The 20,576-nt window shown below is 39.2% G+C and overlaps 1 protein-coding gene and 1 non-coding gene across 38 annotated transcripts in view; one reads left to right on the top strand and one right to left on the bottom strand.

The window, feature by feature from the left end:
* Nucleotides 1–20,576, top strand: part of APBB2 (amyloid beta precursor protein binding family B member 2) — a 401,712-nt gene that overhangs the window by 98,736 nt on the left and 282,400 nt on the right. For all 37 annotated transcript variants that reach the window (XM_063808776.1, XM_063808767.1, XM_063808773.1 and 34 more), the window contains one exon: nt 16,061–16,172. The gene's annotated coding sequence lies outside the window, so the exon portion shown is untranslated. The remainder of the gene's footprint in view (nt 1–16,060; nt 16,173–20,576) is intronic.
* On the bottom strand, nt 3,062–3,165 carry LOC112209055 (U6 spliceosomal RNA). The gene has a single exon (XR_002943736.1). It is a non-coding gene; the product is annotated as a U6 spliceosomal RNA (small nuclear RNA).

Genomic DNA, 20,576 nt, shown 5'->3' with positions numbered 1-20,576 from the left:
AAAAGAGGGGATCGCCTAAAGTTGGGATGGGGGGTTAGGAAAGCTTTCCTAGAGAGGGCAACATTTGTGATGGACCCAAAAGAATGGGTCTGTTCTTAACTGAGGGACAGTGATGGGAGAATAAAACACCAGGTTGAGAGACTATATCTCACAAAGCTACAGAGGTGGGAACGTGTGAGAATGTCTTTTGGAGGAAAGAAAATCACCCAATGTAAGCGGACTATAATTTAATTTGGCAAGACAACAGGACGAGAGAGAGAAAGGTGTAAGGCCGTAAATGCTTTTGACAGATATATATTTCAGCTTTTCTAAAAGTTTTCAAGTATAGAAAAAAGAACAGTACAATGAACGCCCATATAACCCCCCCTCATTTATACAATTATTAACATTCTTTATTTGCTTTCTGTATAGAAATCAATATATATTATTTTTTGCCAAATCATTAAAAATTAATTATAGCTAGCATGACTTTATTTTTTTGAGACAGAGTTTCGCTCTTGTCGCCCATGTTGGAAAGCAGTGACGCCATCTTGGGTCACTGCAACCTCTGCCTCCCAGGTTCAAGCAATTCTCCTGCCTCAGCCTCCCAAGTAGCTGGGATTACAGGCACCCGCCACCATGCCCAGCTCATTTTTGTATTTTTTTAAGTTATACTTTTAAGTTCTGGGGTACATGTGCAGAACGTGCAGGTTTGCCACATAGGTATACACTTGCCATGTTGGCTTGCTGCACCCATCAACCCGCCATCTACATTAGGTATTTCTCCTAATGCTGTCTCTCCCCTGGCCCCCCACCCACCGACAGGCCCTGGTGTGTGATCTTCCTCTCCCTGTGTCCATGTGTTCCCATTGTTCAACTCCCACCCATGAGTGATAACATGCAGTGTTTGGTTTTCTGTTCCTGTGTTAGTTTGCTAAGAATGATGGTTTCCAGCTTCATCCATGTTCCTGCAAAAGACATGAACTCATCCTTTTTTATGTCTGCATAGTATTCCATGGTGTATATGTGCCACATTTGCTTTATCCAGTCTATCATTGATGGGCATTTAGGTTGTTTCCAAGTCTCTGCTATTGTGAACTGTGCTGCAATAAACATACGTGTGTATGTGTCTTTATAGTAGAATGATTTATAATCTTTTTGTATATACCCAGTAATGGGGTTGCTGGGTCAAATGGTATTTCTGGTTCTAGATCCTCGAGGAATCGCCACACTGTCTTCCACAATGGTTGAACTAATTTACACTCCCACCAACAGTGTAATAGTGTTCCTATTTCTCCACATCCTCTCTAGTATCTGTTGTTTCCTGACTTTTTAATGATCGCCATTCTAATTGGCATGAGATGGTATCTCATTGTGGTTTTGATTTGCATTTCTCTAATGACCAGTGATGATGAGCATTTTTTCATATGTTTGTTGGCTGCATAAATGTTTTCTTTTGAGAAGTGTCTGTTCATATCCTTCGCCCACTTTTTGATGGGTCTTTTTTTGGAAATTTTTTTAAGCTCCTTGTAGATTTTGAATATTAGCCCTTTGTCAGATGGATAGATTGCAAAAATTTTCTCCCATTCTGTAGGTTGCCTGTTCACTCTGATGATAGTTTCCCTTGCTGTGCAGAAGCTCTTTAGTTTTAATTAGATCCCATTTGTCAATTTTGGTTTTTGTTGCCATTGCTTTTGGTGTTTTAGTCATGAAGTCTTTGCCCATGCCTATGTCCTGAATGGTATTCTCTAGGTTCTAGGGTTTTTATGATTTTAGATCTATGTTTAAGTATTTAATCCATCATGAGTTAATTTTTGTATAAGTTGTAAGGAGAGGGTCCAGTTTCAGTTTTCTGCATATGGCTAGCCAGTTTTCCCAGCACCATTTATGAAATAGGGAATCCTTTCCCCATTGCTTGTTTTTGTCAGGTTTATCAAAGATCAGATGGTTGTAGCTGTGTGGCGTTATTTCTGACGCCTTTGTTCTGTTCCATTGGTCTGTATATATGTTTTGGTACCAGTACCATGCTGTTTTGGTTACTGTAGCCTTGTAGTATAGTTTGAAGTCAGGTAGCATGATGCCTCCAGCTTTGTTCTTTTTGCTTGGGATTGTCTTGGGTATACGGGCTCTTTTTTGGTTCCATGTGAAATTTAAAGTAGTATTTTCTAATTCTGTGAAGAAAGTCAATGGTAGCTTGATGGGGATAGCATTGAATCTATAAATTACTTTGGGCAGTATGGCCATTTTAACAATATTGATTCTTCCTATCCATGAGAATGGAATGTTTTTCCATTTGTTTGTGTCCTCTCTTATTTCCTTGAGCAGTGGTTTGTAGTTCTCCTTGAAGGGGTCCTTCACATCCCTTGTAAGTTGGATTCCTAGGTATTTTATTCTTTTTGTAGCAGTTGTGAATGGGAGTTCACTTATGATTTGGCTCTCTGTTCGTCTATTATTGGTGTATAGGAATACTTGTGATTTTTGCACATTGATTTTGTATCCTGAGACTTTGCGGAAGTTGCTTATCAGCTTAAGGAGATTTTGGGCTGAGATGATGGGGCTTTCTAAATACACAATCATGTCATCTGCAAACAGAGACAATTTGACTTCCTCTCTTTTTATTTGAATACTGTTTATTTCTTCCTCTTGCCTGATTGCCCTGACCAGAACTTTCAATACTATGTTGAATACGAGTGATGAGAGAGGGCATCCTAGTCTTCTGCCAGTTTTCAAAGGGAATGCTTCCAGCTTTTACCCATTCAGTATGATATTGGCTGTGGGTTTGTCGTAAATAACTCTTATTATTTTGAAATACGTTCCATCAATACCTAGTTTATTAAGTTTTTAGCATGAAGAGGTGTTGAATTTTATCGAAGGCCTTTTCTGCATCTATTGAGATAATCATGTCGTTTTTGTCATTGGTTCTGTTTATGTGGTGGATTACGTTTATTGATTTGTGTATGTTGAACCAGCCTTGCTTCTCAGGGATGAAGCCAACTTGATCGTGGTGGATAAGCTTTTTGATGTGTTGCCAGATTGGGTTTGCCAGTATTTTATTGAGGATTTTTGCGTTGATGTTCATAAGAAAAATATGGAACGCTCCATGAGTTTGCGTGTCATCCTTGCACAGGGGCCAGGCTAATGTCTGTGTCGTTCCAGTTGTAGTATATGTGTTACTGAAGCGAGCACTAATTTTTGTATTTTTAGTAGAGACAGGGTTCACCATGTTGGCCAGGCTGGTCTCAAACTCCTGATCTCAGGAGACGCACCCACCTCTGCCTCCCAAAGTACTGGGATTACAGGCGTGAGCCACCGCACCTGGCCTGTCATGACATTTTAACCCTCAATACTTTAGCATCCATCTCCAAAAAAATAAGGAAGCTTCATAATAAAAGTACACCACCATTATCATACCAAACAAAATTAACAGTAGTCCCCAAATATTACTTAATATTAGTCCATAATCAAACTTTCTAAATTCATTTCCCAGACCTTTAGTGTTTTAACAAAATTTTAAACCAGAATCCAGGCAAAAGGCTGTGTATTGTATTAAATACACAATCATGTCATCTGCAAACAGAGACAATTTGACTTCCTCTCTTTTTATCTGAATACTCTTTATTTCTTTCTCTTGCCTGATTGCCCTGGCCAGAACTTTCAATACTATGTTGACTAGATGAGTGACAATTTAGTCAAATTGTCTCTGTTTGCAGATGACATGATTTTGTATTGCATTGTTATGCCTCTTACCTCTCTTTAAATCTAAAATTCCAGCTATGATATTGAGATTTTTAGGATTTGGAACATTGAAAAGATTGTGGAGCTTTCCCCCAACTCAGATATCCCTATCTAACACCAAAATAATTCAAAAAAGAAACAATACTGAATTTCAAAGTAAATGTAAGGAAGTCCATATAAATTCAGATATTTTTTCTCTCATCAGGTTGGTGCCTTTGATACTAGTTTTGCAATTTCAGGTAATCACATTTTTAAACTCAGCATATGCTTGCTTTCCTTCAGTTAAATAACCTATCCCTGGACTCACAGAATTCAGTAGACATACAGTGGCTCGTTGTTTTCTGTTGAGCTGAATGTCTGGTATGTCTAACCTTCACAGATATGAAACCACATTGTTTTTTTTTTTTTGAGACAGAGTCTCGCTCTGTCGCCCAGGTTGGAGTGCCATTGCGCAATCTCTGCTCATTGCAACCTCCGCCTCCTGGATTCAAGCAGTTCTTCTGCCTCAGCCTCCTGAGTAGCGGGATTACAGGTGTGTGCCACCACACCCGGCTAATTTTGCATTTTTAGTAGAGATGGGGTTTCACCATGTTGGTCAGGCTGGTCTTGAACTCCTGACCTCATGATCCACCCGCCTTGGCCTCCCAAAGTGCTGGGATTACAGGCGTCAGCCACCACGCCCGGCCTGAAACCACATTCTTAATAATGCTGTGTAGACCCACAGAAGTGATTTTTGGCTTCATTGTATTTACAGGTTTTTTGAACCCTAGGTTCCAACCTTAGTGGAATTTCATAGAGAATTTCACAGTTTTTCTTTAAGGAAAAACATCAGGTAGGACTGTGGGCAGAACTATAGTATGAAAACCCATATCCTGCAGTGAGAAACTCTTACCTGGAAGCGGGAAAGGAGTAGAACGCAGAGTGTGCAGGGTGCTGCCAGGCCTGCTATAACCAGGAGTGCCCTGCATAGGCCATAGGATGGTTGGGTGCCTTCTTTTTGGCCCTGCCTGTATCCCAGATACTTGTGGCCAAGCAAGTCCCTGGAATTGTTGCAGGCATTGCAGTGGGAGTGAAATGCCCACCAGCTGGGCTACATCTTCCACGACTGAGGGAATATAACTTGGTATTCATTGGAACTCCACTGAAGAGAGGTCGGGTGCTTTGGGAGTGTTTTCTTGCAAATATGTGCCCTCTAATTGCCTTTTCCTAATGATCTCTCCTCATTCTGCTTTGGAGGTGGGCCTTCTCCAAGGATCATTTCTTTTCCACCTCACCTGCAGGTGCACAGTGAATGATGCTTTAATTTATTTCATTTCACCTTGCTGCGGAACTCAGCCCATCCCACCTCTGCTGTGAGAAAAGCATTTCCATCTCTGTTTCAACTTTCCTGTGGTTCTGTTGACCCACTTGGAAGAGCTCCAGTGTAGTGCCTGCTGGTTTTTTTCTATCTGCCCTTAATTTGGTTTGCCTTTTATTGTATTCCAACTGAACGGATTCTTTCTCTTTCTTTTAAGGGAAAGGACCTGAGAAAAACAATACTTGTAATGGCGACTGCTTGTTAAGGGTAATTGCTGTTTCATGTTAATTTGCATGTTAAAATGAGAATATAGGGAATTGCTAAATTCACCAACCTGTTCTATCCCAAGGCTAGTCCTTTTAAGTATATTTGTTGCTTAAATAAAGATGGAGCTATGCAGAATGGAAATGTCCAAATATGCAGTTTTTTTTGTGCGTGTATATATATAGAGAGCATTTAAAATTTTTATTTCCATCAGCAAGAGTCATTATACAATACATGGAAATTACAGAAAAGCAGAAAGAAGAAACCCGGAGACAACTAGCATTAACATTCTGTGAAATTATGTCTAGTCATTTCAATCTACATGTTATATACTCTTTAAATGGGAATAGTTTCACTATAACTGTCTAGAACTTTTTGCTACTCCAAAGAATGTTCTGTGGATCAGCAGCATTGCTATCTCTTGGGAACTTGTTAGAAATGCAGAATCTTGGGCTCCACCACAGACATACTGAATCATAATTTTTATTGATTGCTATTACATATACATTAAAATTTGGAAGCACTCTTCTGCAAATGGGGTCCCCAACCCCTAAGTTTTGGAGTGGTACCATTCTGTGGTCTGTTAGGAACAGGGCTGCACAGCAGGAGGTGAGTGGCAGGTGAGTGAGGAAAGCTTAATCTATATTTCCAGCTGCTCCTTGTCTCTTGCATTACTGCCTGAGCTCCGCCTTCTGTCAGATCAGCAGCAGCATTAGATTCTCATAGGAGCACAAGCCCTTTTGTGACTTGTGCATGCGAGGGATCTAGGTTGCCCACTCCTTATGAGAATCTAATGCCTGATGATCTGGTACTGTCTCCCATCACCCCCAGATGGGATGTCTAGTTGCAGGAAAACAAGCTCAGGGTTCCCACTGATTCTACATTACAGTGAGTTGTATAGTTACTTCATTATATATTACAATGTAATAATAGAAATAAAGTGCACTATAAACATCATGCATTTGAATCATCCTAAACCCCTCCAACCTCCCCTCACCCTATTGGGGAAAAATTGTCTTTCACGAAACCAGTTCCTGGTGCCAAAAACGTTGGGGACCGCTGCTCTAGAACATACTATACCCAGGGCAGCATGTAGAGAGAACACAAAGTAGAGGGGATGCAAAGGGGCTCAGACCTGTATTCTCTTCTCCATTTTCTGTCAGTCTTGCCTAAAATAATTTTTGTCAGTACATGATAAGGATAAAAATGAGGTCAATTTTTTTTTTTTTTTTTTTTGAGACAGAGTCTTAACTCTGATGCCCAGGCTGGAGTGCAGTGGTGCGATCTCGGCTCACTGCAACCTCTGCCTCCCGGGCTCAAGTGATTCTCCTGCCTCAGCCTCCTGAGTAGCTGGGATTACAGGCGCCCGCCACCACACACAGCTGACTTTTATATTTTTAGTAGAGATGGGGTTTCACTGTGTTGGCCAGGCTGGTCTCGAACTCCTGACCTCATGATCTACCCGCCTCAGCCTCCCAAAGTGCTGGGATTATAAGCGTGAGCCACCGTGCCCGGCTGAGGTCAAATTTTTTAACAGGGTACGACAACCTTGTTGAGAAACCCGACTGTGCCATGTGTAATCATTTCACTCAGTAAACACTAAGTGCCTCCTGCGTGCCAGGCACATGTGTGGCAGCCACGGGCCTTGGATTCCGGCTTGCATGTGCTGCAGTGGAAACATACAGAGGCCAAGGAGGAGGGAGTGGTTGCTTCTGCAGGGATGGGGGCTGTAAATTAGAAAGAAAGGTGGTCTCTGGGTGGAGTCTTGATGGATAAATCAGTTATCATAAGTTATGAGTATTACCAGGTTCTGGAGAGAACACAAAGATGATTAAATTTGTCTCATCCTTCAAGGACCTTATGCTTGGTTAAAGGACAGGAGACAGTGTTTAAAACTAAATAATACAAAGCACCTTGATATTAGGGTAGAACCAGAAGACAAGGTTCTGAACATTAATTTTTTAGCTCCGTGACCTTTGACAAATTATTCCACATGTTGGAACATCCGATTCTTCTGTAAAATAGGGATAAAATGATATAAACACCTTTATAAAATCATATTGCTTTCTTGGCCAGGCGCAGTGGCTCACGGCTGTAATCCCAGCATTTTGGGAGGCCGAGGCGGGCAGATCATGAGGTCAGGAGATCAAGACCATCCTGGCTAACATGGTGAAACTCCATCTCTACCAAAAATATAAAAAATTAGCCCAGTGTAGTGGTGGGTGCCTGTAATCCCGGCTACTCGGGAGGCTGAGGCAGGAGAATGGCGTGAACCTAGGAGGTGGAGGTTGCAGTGAGCCAAGATCACGCCACTGCACTCCAGCCTGGGTGACAGAGCGAGACTCCATCTCAAAAACAAACAAACAAAAAACAAAACAACCAAAAATTAGCTGGGCGTGGTGGCACGCCCCTGTAGTACCAGCTACTTGGGAGGCTGAGGCAGGAGAATTGCTTGAACCCGGGAGGTGGAAGTTGCAGTGAGCCAAGATGGCGTCACTGCACTCCAGCCTGGCGACAGAGCAAGACTCCGTCTAAAAAAAAAAAAAAATTATAGTGATTTTTTTCTTTTTTTAGTGTAGAGAGATAGGGTCTTGCCCTGTCGCCTAGGCTGGAGTGCAGTGGCACAATTGTAGCCCATTGCAGCCTAGAACTTCTGGCCTCAAAGGATCCCCCACCTCAGCCTCCTAGAGTGTCGGGATTACAGCGAGAACCATGGTGCGGGACCTGTAGTGCTTTTTAAAGTGAAATAACATAGCAAAGCACTGGCTTGCAGTGGATGTGGAATCAATGCTGTGTGGCAAAGGTATTTAAAAAGTGCCAAGTGAGCACCACAGATGGAAAATTGAGGAATAACAGAGAAAAAGAGAGGGTATTTTGACTTGGAGTGTGCGAGGCCATGTGGCCTGTGTGGCCTTGAGGATGCTGATGAGGCAGAGAAGGTATGAAGAATGGGCCAGTGGGAAGAGAAGCAAAAGATGAAGCTGCAGTTTTGAGACTGGATAGACCAAGAAAAGAGATAGGAGAAACAAGGGGTTGGGTTTGTTGGGGTGATGTCTGTCTTAGACATGTCAGGTTTCAGGGACTGCTGAAGGCTGTAGGCCTGGGTGCGTGTGTCAGACACTGTCCTTGATGCAGGCTCAGCCAGGGGTGGGTGAGGAATGAGGTCCTTGGCCCTCCCTGGGCAGGGTGTTTGGTCAGTGTAAATCTGGAAAAGGGAATCTTTCTGGCTTGTTGGAAATGTCCGCACCTGCACAGCGTTTCTCACCAGGATGGGAAACACAGGCTGAATGTTTTAAACCTTGAAGACCTACCTCTTCTTCAGACTTGGGTAGAGGAGAACTGAACTTTTCTGTGTAATTTTTACCCACTGTCATCCTCTTCCACGGGTCTCTTTTTTTTTCTTCTCAACGTTCTTCCTCCCAACTGAGAACCATTAATTGCTTCAGAAAAGAAATAGAATTGGATTTCTTTTTTTTTTTTTTTTAAGAAATGGACTAAATGCTCTAACACTGAAGAACTATATTCCTATGTGCGTCAGTTTCTTTTCAACCATTAGCTCCTTTATGATCTCTTTATACAGGGTGGGTATAGCCCACAAGTAACTATGGTTACTAGTTTTTATAGGTTGTGACCAGTCTGCTGTATAAGGTGTTAACATTTTGCCCAATCTGCCTTATCTCCATCTCTTCTGTTTTTTTGTGTCTGTGTTTCTTTACACGCACACACTTAAAACATGTTTGCTGAACCATCTGAGTTAGTTGTAGAGATTATGACCTTTTAGCCCTAAATACTTCAACATGTATTTCTCAAGCACAAGGATATTTTCCCACATAGCCTATAATAAGGTGATCACCAATAAATATTATCTGATATATAAATAATACTTGAATACATGTTCAGATTTCACCTGTTACCCTAATACTGTCTTTTATACCCCCCTCCCAATCCAGGATGAGTCAACAGTCATTCATTGAATTTTGTCTTTTTAGTTTCCTTTAATCTAAAACAGTCACCCTGTTTTTGTTTTGTTTTTGTGGTTCATGGCATTGGTGTCTTGAAAGATACCTTTGTTTTGTAGAATGTATCACAATCTGGTTTTGTCTGATTGTTACCTTATGATTAGATACAGATTAAGCATGTTTGGCAAAAATGCTACATAGTGACTGTGGCGATACCTACTGTTCCATTGTCCTGGAATTGATTATGCCGAGCACCACTTGGTTGAGCTGGTCTGCCAGAACTCTCCGTTTGTAAAGATGCCTTTTCTCTTAGGTAATCTGTGGGGTGATATTCTGAGACTGTGTGTGAGTGTTCTGTCCTACAACAACCCTTTCTAGAATGGTTTTAGCATCTATTAATGATTGTTGACTGAATCAGTGATTGCATTGGTAGTTGCAAAGTGGGATTTTCTTCTGCTCTCCCTTTGATATTTATTAGCTGGCATCCTTTATAAAGAAGAGTTTCCCCCATTATTTTTTCAATGAATATTTGTGGGTTTATGGTTTCTTTTTTAATCCAATGTATTATAGTTCATCAACATCATTCTTTTTTTTGAGAAAGGGTCTCACTGTGTTGCCCAGACTGGAGTGCAGCGGTGTGATCTCAGCTCACTGTAACCTCCGTCTCCCAGGTTCAAGAGATTCTCCCACCTCAGTCTCTCAAGTAGCTGGGTCTACAGGCACCTGCCACCATGCCTGGCTAATTTTCGTATTTTTTTGTAAAGATGGGGTTTCACTGTGTTGGCCAGGCTGATCTCAAACACCTGGCTTCAAGTGATCTGCCTGCCTTGGCCTCCCAAAGTGCTAAGATGATAGGCATGAGCTACTGTGCCTGGTCAACATTTTTTTTTTGTTCAAACTGCCCCACTTTTGGCTATGAGGAGCCCTTTTAAAGCATCTCCTCCTATGTCCTTTCGTCATGTCTGCATTAGCATTTGAGCACTCCCTTGCTTTTTGGCACAGTAAGATGTTCTGGACTTATCTTGTACTTTCTCTGCCCAGACCCAACTATTTCTCCAGTAAGCAAAAGTATTTAGAAACCAAGATCTAGGTACTTGGGATTTTCTTTAAAAATGTACCTAATCTAGGCCAGGCACGGTGGCTCACTCCTGTAATGCCAGCACTTTGGAAGGCCGAGGTGGGCGGATCACGAGGTCAGGAGATCCAGACCATCCTGGCTAACACGGTGAAACCCCATCTCCATTAAAAATACAAAAAATTAGCCTGGCGTGGTGGCGGGTGCCTGTAGTCCCAGCTACTTGGGAGGCTGAGGCAGGAGAATGCCGTGAACCTGGGAGGTGGAGCTTGCAGTGAGCTGAGATAGCGCCACTGTACTCCAGCCTGGGCAACAGAGCAAGACTCCATCTCAAAGAAACAAACAAACAAAGAAACAAAAAAAAGTGCCTAATCTAGAAAAAGTTAAAAGTCATTAATCATTTAAGTTCATCCACCCATTTCCCAAGATTATTCCCATGGTGGCATCAAGAGTTTTAGATGTTCACCAATGAAGGGAGAAGGCCATCCAAAGTGAAGGTCTTTGGGCTTTGGGCTAGAGGTTGAAGAGGAATGCACAAAGGGAAATGAGATAGTGCCAAAGATTAACTTAGATAACATTGGAATTCTGCCCCAGAAGTGACTTAGAGAGCCTGAGAAAATAGTTTCTGTGTGTTTTCTAGGTAGACTCTGAAAATTGGTTACCCTTTTTTATATCCATTAATGGTAAGATAATTTATTCCCCTGAGCTATACATATGCTAATTCTTAAAGCAATTTAAGATGTGTAGTTTCCATGCCAAGAGTTCCTAACTGCTCTGTATTTTCAGAGTCAGTGTAAGGTATGTATATGTGAATGTATATCTCAGCATGTCTTTGAAAAATTAAGATTCATAGTTTTTATTTTGAATACTCATAATTGGACACAGTCTCTGGATTTTCTGGTTGATTATAATAGTTGGTTAATTCTTTTTTTTTTTTTTTTGAGACGGGGTCTCGCTCTGTCGCCCAGGCTGGAGTGCAGTGGCGCTATCTGGGCTCACTGCAAGCTCCGCCTCCTGGGTTCACGCCATTCTCCTGCCTCAGCCTCCTGAGTAGCTGGGACTACAGGCGCCCGCTACCACACCTGGCTAATTTTTTTTGTATTTTTAGTAGAGACGGGGTTTCACTGTGTTAGCCAGGATGGTCTCAGTCTCCTGACCTTGTGATCTGCCCGCCCTGGCCTCCTAGAGTGCTGGGATTACAGGCATGAGCCACTGCGCCTGGCCAATATTTGGTTAATTATTAAAGGTGCATATGCGCAGCATTTTAGGCAGCAACTTGTGGGACACAAAAGCCAGGAATTTCAAAATTTCCAAAACAATCATTGTGCATTTGATATAATGATAGAGTCTCTGAGGAGGCTGTAAACCTTAAATTGACTGATTTGTCTGGAGCTCCATATTTCTTCCATGATATTTTTATATATAATAGCATAATTAAAATGTTTATTTTGCCTTTTCTATTTGCTAAAATGAAACAAAACATGTAGTAATTTGGTAGAGAACCTATATGAAAATGCTAAAAAATACAAAAGCACATTTGAAACATAAGGGTTTGTTTTTGTTTTTCATCGGTGTCAGCATTTTTGGAAGTAAAAAACAAAACAAAAATAGACTATACATCTATGCATTGTATATCAGGGATATGGTTATTATTCAGCTATGTATGCTGAATGTTAACTGCTTTATAATTTTATAAAACAAAACTACCACCCTCTCCTACACATACAACCACTGACTTTCAATCCTCAGCACATTCTTGAGAGTGGGAGTCCTATTAAAGTAACTGCCCTATATGAAGTAGTTACTGGGTGTGCAGGTATGCCAGGAAAGCTAAATTGAAAGTGAAAAGGGACACATCACTTAAATACGCTGCTAGTGCACTACTCACAATAGCAAAGACATGGAATCAATTCAGGTGCCCCTTGACAGTGGACTGGAGAAAGAAAATGTGGTACATATACACACTAGAATACTATGCAGCCATAAAAAAGAACTAAATCACGTCCTTTGCAGCAACATGGATGGAGCTGGAGGCCATTATCCTAAGAGAATTAGTACAGGAACAGAAAACCAAATACCACACATTCTCGCTTGTAAATGGGAGCTAAACATTGAGTATGTATGGACACAAAGATGGAAACAGTAGATACTGGGACCCACTTGAGGGAGGAGAGTGGGAGAGCCAAGGGTGGGAGGAGGGTGAGGATTGCAAAACTACCTATTGGGTATTATGCTCATTACCTGCGTACAAAATAATCTGCATTCCAAACCCCCGCGACACACAATTTATCCAGATAACAAACCTGCATATGTGCCTCTGAACCTAAAATAATAGTTAGAAAGAAAAAAAATGAATAGATTAAAAATAAAATAAATGTACTCCTAGCCAAGCATGGGTGAGTGAACTCAGATGTGTGGTGGCCAAGTTGTCCCAAATTGGCCCTTGATTCCTGTATATCCTCAACCTTCAGTTCTTATGTGATATCAGTGTGTGGGATTAAACTAAGCACACTCATGACTAAAAGAGTCACTGTTTTTGGCAAGTATTTAAAGTCAGTTTTGTTATTGGGAAAATTTTAATATAGCCACGTTCTTTTGGAGGTTACAAAGATCAATCTCTCTTTTCTTACTTGCTATTTAAAACTCCTCAAACTGGAAGTTTATCCGCATGCCCAAATGCATCCCTCTTTGTATTTGTTTAATCTTGATCTTGTTTGAAAGGAGCTTTATCCAGAATACAATTTCTTTATTCAGAGTGAAATTTCTTTCAGATATTAGGACAGCTTAGATACAATTATATAATTAAAAATCTTTCAACTGGAGTTTTACTAAATCCATGACTGTATTAGCCTGTAAAAGCAAATTATATTTTGGCCTCTGTAATGGGTTTATAAACTTTAAACATCCCTATTGGGACGGACTGTATTTGTCCTTGAATTATGAGATAGAAAACACTTTCAGAGGTCCAGCCGCATGACTGGACCTATTAATACTTGTGATTGACAAGGAAGCTCCTGATGTTCTTGTTTTTTTGGCTAGCCTTCATTCTATTGGCTGGATTCACATGTGACGTTAAAGTGGGGGTAAAAAGGATGTTCCCACTAATGCAAAATATAAAGAAAGTAAAAATTACTCTGTTGTAATTCTACCATTTGTAACTAGCAGTTTTTCAAATGTTGGCTTTTTTTTTTCTTTCTGGTCTTTTTTCTTATAAACAAAACTGGGAAGATGAGTATATTACATTATAGTCTACTTTCTCAATACTGCTTAAGAGCATTTTCTCCTTTTATTAAATATTCTATAGATTTTAAAAAACTATCCATTGTTGAGTATTGTGTTTTAAAAATTATTTATTAGAGTATTACTTATAATAGAAAAATTCCTTGTATATATCTTTATGCCTATCTTGAACTCTTTAAAAGAAAATTTAGAGTCTTTTTAATTTATTGGTTTTTAAGAATGAAAAGTAATTCCATTCAGTTTGTCCTTTCCAGCAATTATGGTTAAGCTGTCTTGTCTGCAAGAATCTATCTTTATAACACCGTCATCTTGATCTGTCCAAAATGGTCCTGTAATACCTCCTTTAACAACTTTAGGGAATCTTACATAAATAAATTTATCATGTAACTGAAGCTGACCCTTAAGTGTCTATGGTTGGTAATTGTAAACATTGTGAAAGACAATCTTTTTTAAATTGCATTGCAATATGTTGCTGTCCTCTTAAACATAATGACAAAATATGAAAATCACAATTTCACCCCTTCTGGATAAATAACAAGTATCTTTTATAAACACTAGTTATTATGTAGTCAATTCTGATAAAATGATCTATGTGTTCTTAAAAACCACATTATGCAGAATCCTGCAGTAAAACTCACAGTGCTTAGGAGAGGAATGCAGTTGGGGACACAATACTCAAAAAACTATCAGTGACACATTAAAAAGGGATGGGAACTGAATAAATACTGTTGCACAAATTTTTCACATACTAAGTGGTTAAATACATAAATAGTGCAATAAATATGGTACTTCAACTCGAAAAAGTCCTGACATTTGCTTGTGAACTCGTGCTTTAGAAGGGTTGCGACTTAGGAGTTATTGTGAAGTGGTGGCAGACGGATTACCTGAAATCAGATGGAGTCGGGATACCAGATATGGCTTGGTGTGGCTCATAGCACACTGGTGGAAACCGAAGTCACTGGTAGATGTTTGAGGCATGGACTGTGTTCATTCTGTGTAACTATATGCAGCTGGTTTTGGCCCAAGTGCAGCCTTCTGCGATAACCTAGTATTCTTGCAGTGAAATCATGCATAAAGAAACATGAAATTCGAGTTACACTCAAATTGTTCTCTTGAAAAAACACAAGCGTTATAGCAGAACTGAGTGTGCTGTATGGTAATACAGTGATGCCCAGGGGATAAGTGAAATGTGAAATTCTGCTTGTCCCTATCTGAAGTAGAGTTAATGCATGTAAGACACAGAGAAGAACCTGGCATAAGAGTCAACAGTATATAAATGTTGGCAGTAACAATGGCAATAGTAATAAATGATGGTTATGGTGTTTGCAGGGTTCTGTCTGATTTTTAGTTACAACTACTTGCTGTAGCTGTGCCCTCTTTCTAATTGATTTTGCAATCTCCTGTGGCTTGTAAATGAGTGTATCACGCTTCTTAGAATTACGTCTAGTAGAAGTCCTGTAATAGGAGAGCCCGAGGGGTATGCCGACTTTAGGTTATAGGTTACATATGGCATCTGTTTTGCCTACTTAAACTATTTTATCTTATTAATGATTTTATTGCCTTAGAATCCATTTGCACGATTGTTGGGGAAGTAACATGTTTTTCTTTTTCTTTTCTTTTCTTTTTTTTTTTGAGATGGAGTCTCGCACTGTCACCCAGGCTGGAGCGCAGTGGCATGATCTTGGCTCACTGCAACTTCCGCCTCCCGGGTTCAAGCGATTCTCCTGCCTCAGGCTTCTGAGTAGCTGGGATTACAGGCGCATGCCACCACGCCTGGCTAATTTTTTGTATTTTTAATAGAGATGGGGTTTCACTATGTTGGCCAGGCTAGTCTTGAACTCCTGACGTCGTGATCCGCCCGCCTGGGCCTCCCAAAGTGCTGGGATTATAGGTGTGAGCCACCGTGCCTGGCCTAGAAGTAGCATGTTATAAGTGAGGTTAGAATTGTCAGATTTTCTGTTTCATTAGGAAAAAATGAACACGGCTTTCTCTTCCCATTCTTATCTGCAGAAATTAAGGTGTGCTTAATACATTTGAAGAGTATTTAAAAGTTGTTGATAACTTTCGTTAAGTTGTTGTGATTCACTTCTATTTACAACTACTTCTGTGTTGATAAGATGAGCTCACGTTTGGAAGTGGGAACTGGCAAGTGTGATTTCGGAAGACCTTCCTTCCCAAGTCACAATATAATTAGAAGTCCAGATTCTCCCTCGGTTCCTTTTTGTGACTCCCTGAGAAAGACATCTTTAACAGGAGTGGTTGCCAAGAAGCCTCACTAGTTCCTGCTTTTGAAACTTTAATAAGGCGACAGATCGAACTGCCATCTAGATTTAGAAAGCCTTGTTAGTATATTATGAAAGAAAAATAGTTTACATTTCTCATCATTTAAGGATCCCAATGACATCGTTATTTTGTTGATGCAGAGATACTCTGAATGACAGTCGGGTATTTTGATTTTTCATTTCTGATATGATTTTGAATTTAAAATTTTTGTCTCTACACACTTTCTAGATCGATCTCTTTGGGCTGCCTGACCTCCTTGGGTGCTTGCTATTAATTAACAGACTTTGTGGGGAAAAAAAGGAGCTTGCCTTCTGAGCTTTGTACCAAAGACCTGGGAAAAGTAAGTAATTTTAAACTTGCTTTTAAAAAATTCTGTCATACCTCTCTCAGAAAGTTAACAATTGGTCCATGGCTTTTTACTTTCTTTCATTCCTGGCTTAATAAATTTTATATGTTTTTATGGATTTGTAACATGGAAGGGGACTCAGGAAACCTCTTTGTGTAAAAAAAAAAAAAAACTTGCAAGAGATTAAGATGATGTTCTACATTGTGCCATTTCTTTTGGGTTTCATAAACTGAGTCCTCAAGGTTGTGACAAAACTTTTATCAGATTTGCAAGTGATTAAACATCAAATACAAGGCAATGTAATATGATGTGACAGAAAAGTGAGTCCAGTTGTCTGAGCTTTCAGGTGTTTTAGACTTTTAGATATTTTGGATAGGCTTTTTGGTTCTGAATTTTTAGAGTAAGTATGAAATCGACTTGGTTCTTTTCTTGTCTGGAAAGGAAAGCAAAATGTGGAATTGCTTGTCCAATAAATTCTTCATGTAGCTTTGTCTTGGAAGAATTGATGCACCTCCCAGTTTTATTTTAGAATTTTTTTGAGGGCACTATAAGATATTCTAATTGAGACACTTGTTGAATGTTTTTGCTGTCTTTTAGAAAAAATTGCTTGGAACCAGAAAATTCAGTTTTATTCTCTTATCTTTTTGAAAAATGGACCTTACAGATATATAAAGTCGATCTGTTTTTTTAATGGATACTGCTTGGAATTATGAGTGACCAAATGCCCGTAACAATATATGCAAAATAAAATATGCACGTGCACGCACAGAAACATACACAAATATCCTCTCTAGCATGTTCCAGAAACATTATCGACAATAGGAATTGTTCTTCCATTAAATTACTAGATAGCTTTCTAAACTTCCTATGCTTTGTGTCTTATAGCTCCTCTCTATTTCTGGCAGTATAAATGAGCTAGTTGAAGCATGTTTAAAATAAAACAAGACAGAACAGAACTTTGCTTTAGTTCTATGAAAGCATTAAATAGTAAGATCGGATTTTATAGCTCTGTTGTTATTGTATTTACTATAAATTTAATTATTATTAAATTGGGTTTTATTTTGTAATAATTATAATAAGGTAAGGGTCTTGAATTTTGAAGCTTATTTGAAGTTAAGTATTTGTACTGAAAAAATACATATTTTGGGAGGCCGAGGTGGACGGATCACCTGAGGTTGGGAGTTCGAGACCAGCCTGACCAACATGGAGAAACCCCATCTCTGCTAAAAATACAAAAAAATTAGCTGGGTATGGTGGTGCATGCCTGTAATCCCAGCTACTCGGAAGCCTGAGGCAAGAGAATCGCTTGAACCTGGAAGGCGGAGGTTGCAGTGAGCCAAGATTGCGCCATTGCACTCCAGCCTGGGCAACAAGAGCGAAACTCCATCCCCCCAAAAAAAACAAAAACCATATACGTGTGTGTGTAACACACAAACACACATACACACAGACATAGACACTGCACATACACATGTAATTTCTGAGGGATGTCAAGTCTCTGCTAAAATATGAATTAGTTGAAAGTAAGGAAAATCTCACCCAAAATATATTTTTTTTGTTACAGTGAAATATTTGTAATAGTGAAATATTATTGTCAGTGGAATTTAAAAAAAAATAGAAATTTGTAGGTTGAATTTTATTGTCTTGTAATCACATGTTAATCTTAAAAGAAATATTTTATGTTGTAATTGTGTGTTGTAGTTGTTATTTCCATTTTGGAAGGATATTTGAAAAAGGATTATGTTGGAGGCCACCCAATCTGTCTACAGAAATAGAACAAAAAGGTCAAATGATTGATTCTCTGGGCTTCAGGGTCTAGATATTTGCAGTGGTGTTTAGATTGCAAATATAACTTAGCTTCAGAAAGTAAGCTACTTAAGCTGCCTTTCAAATAAGCTGCCTTTTCAAATCCTTATTTCAAAGAAATAAGCATTTCTTTAAAATTTCACATAGTCTCTAGTGCAGTATTTTCTTTACATTATACCAAAATATTCCCTTTTGGGATACATTGTAGCATTGTTGTAAAAGTTGTGTTTTGATTTTGTAGAGGGAAGGCATCTGTGGGACTTGTGTGTTTACAGTAAGCTAAAGACAGCCCTGTGTTACTACAGGGACTGTGACAAAAAGATCTCTGTGTACTAAACTTGATGTTAAGGCCAGACGCCGTGGCTCACGCCTGTAATCCCAACACTTTTGGGGGGCAGAGGTGGGATGATTGCTTGAGCCCAAGAGCTCAAGACTAGCCTGGACAACGAAAGAGACCCTGTCTCTACAAAAAATAAAAAAGTTGCTGGGCTTAGTGGTAAGTGCCTGTAGTCCTAGCTAATCCAGAGGCTGAGATGGGAGGGTCACTTGAGCCCAGGAGTTTGAGGTTGCAGTGAGCTATGATCACACCATAGCCCTACAGCCTGACACTTGAGTGAGATCCTGACTCTAAAAAAAAAAATTAGTAAAAATAAAGTTGATGTTACATGTGAATATTTATATACGCAGAAGGATGTTTACAATGTACCCTTAAGGTTAAAAAAAGAGAAGGTTATAATGCAGAAGTGTACTGCACATAAATCTGATTTTGAAGAACTAGTTAAGTTACATGGAAGTTAATGGGAGGGAACGGGAGGGGAGGGGAGAGGTGTCTTTTCTGATATTTATTAAAGTCATAAGAAAATGTTTCTGACTGCTCTTTGAAAACTGTAAGGGATACTTAAATGTCTTGGTGGTTTCTTTTTGGAAAAGCAAACACACAATTTTAGAGAAAATTCAGAACCCTAGACAACCTCCACACTTCTTTTTAACCTCTGTCCTTTACTTTCACTTTTTTCTTAATTGCATGTGTCTTCAAAGTCTTCCTTGTTTCAAGCATTTCAAGCAATTCAGAAAATTGATTGTTTGAGGTAGATTTTTGGAAACTTGAGTCTATAATGGTGATAAAATATAACCGTACCTTCAAAAAAATTAGCCATGGATTGTTTTAAAGGAAGTAAAATTTGTATTTTATTATCCTACTTAATGCATGTCCATGTTTGGTTTTATGTCAACCCTAAATGAGTATGCAGCAAGTTTTTTGGTAACTTTTTCCACTTAATAATAAATAATGCATATCCATGCTAATAAGTATTTACCTACAGCATCATTTTTAGTGAAAGGGAAACAACTGGATCTTAGCCTTTTGTTTAATTTTGGGCTATCCTGGCTTTCAGTTAGAAAGGGGTGTAAATATGTGGAATATATGGCATAGGTTTTTCATGTGAGAACAGAACAGAAAAGGATTCCCCATTTAGAATCTTTATGGTGTTTACTGTAGCCAGACATATTCTGAATAGGAGGCTCATGGGTCTGAATATGTGCTCAAAATGGTAAGTGTCACTGGCTGACAGGTGCTGTATATAAAGCTTTGTGTCTTCTTTGGTCCCTTTGTTATATTATACAAGAGTGCAGGTGACATATTCCTCCTGCCGAGCTGTCTTAATCAATATTTCTGTGCCTAAGGGAGGATTTTACCTACGCATTTCTTTCTCCAAAGAAACTCCAAATAGCTCAGATGAAATGATGGTTACAAAAGGAACACTGATAGATTTTGGAATATAATTTATTTATGGAGCAAACTACAGTCCAGGTTAATTGGAGATCCAGAATGTTTTATAAACCTTTGTGTGCATTCTTAATTTTTAGTTAATTTATTGAGCTAACATTTGTTGAGCAACTATTGTGTGCCAGGAGCTCATTATTCAAAGATGAATGAGATATGTCCTTCCTTTTAGGGAACTTAATTTGAGTTTCAAAATTAGATTTAAATAACCTTTATGTAGCATGTACCATGTGAAAAGCAGTGGAATGGACGTTATATTCTTAGACAAGATGTTCAATGACTACAATTCGATAATGATATTTATTGACCTATACCTTTCAAAATAAGTTAGGGATATAGTTTTCTAATTTTTAAAGGTTTTTTTCTCCCATTATGATTTTGGTACCTGCTGCTACTTTTTAAGTTAAATTAGGAAATGGAAAAAGGAAAGTTAAACAAATTACAAATGTTTAATTGGTAAATGTAGAGAGTGGTTTTGAAAACATGGATGTGTGTGTGTACACACACGTTTTATATTTGGAAGCCTATATGCATATAGTGTCATCATTTTTTTTCTAGTAGAATATTTCTTAGTTCACATGATACAATTAAATATATTTATCAAGATTTCTTGGTATTTTGCCCTTAGAGTGACTCTGTCGCCCAAGTAAGTTTGGAAGCCATACCGTTAAGCACTTGGTGTCCACAGGAATTCTAGGGGTGGGCGTTATTGAAACTCGGGGGAAAAGTAACTTGCTACCTTCATACAGTTAGAACATGTTTGAGTCAGCCTTCCAATTATGATGCATCTCACTACAAAGCCCTGCAGT

Source organism: Pan troglodytes, chromosome 3, assembly GCF_028858775.2.
Source record: "Pan troglodytes isolate AG18354 chromosome 3, NHGRI_mPanTro3-v2.0_pri, whole genome shotgun sequence".
Lineage (NCBI taxonomy): Eukaryota > Metazoa > Chordata > Mammalia > Primates > Hominidae > Pan > Pan troglodytes.
This window is presented reverse-complemented; position numbering and strand designations above follow the sequence as displayed.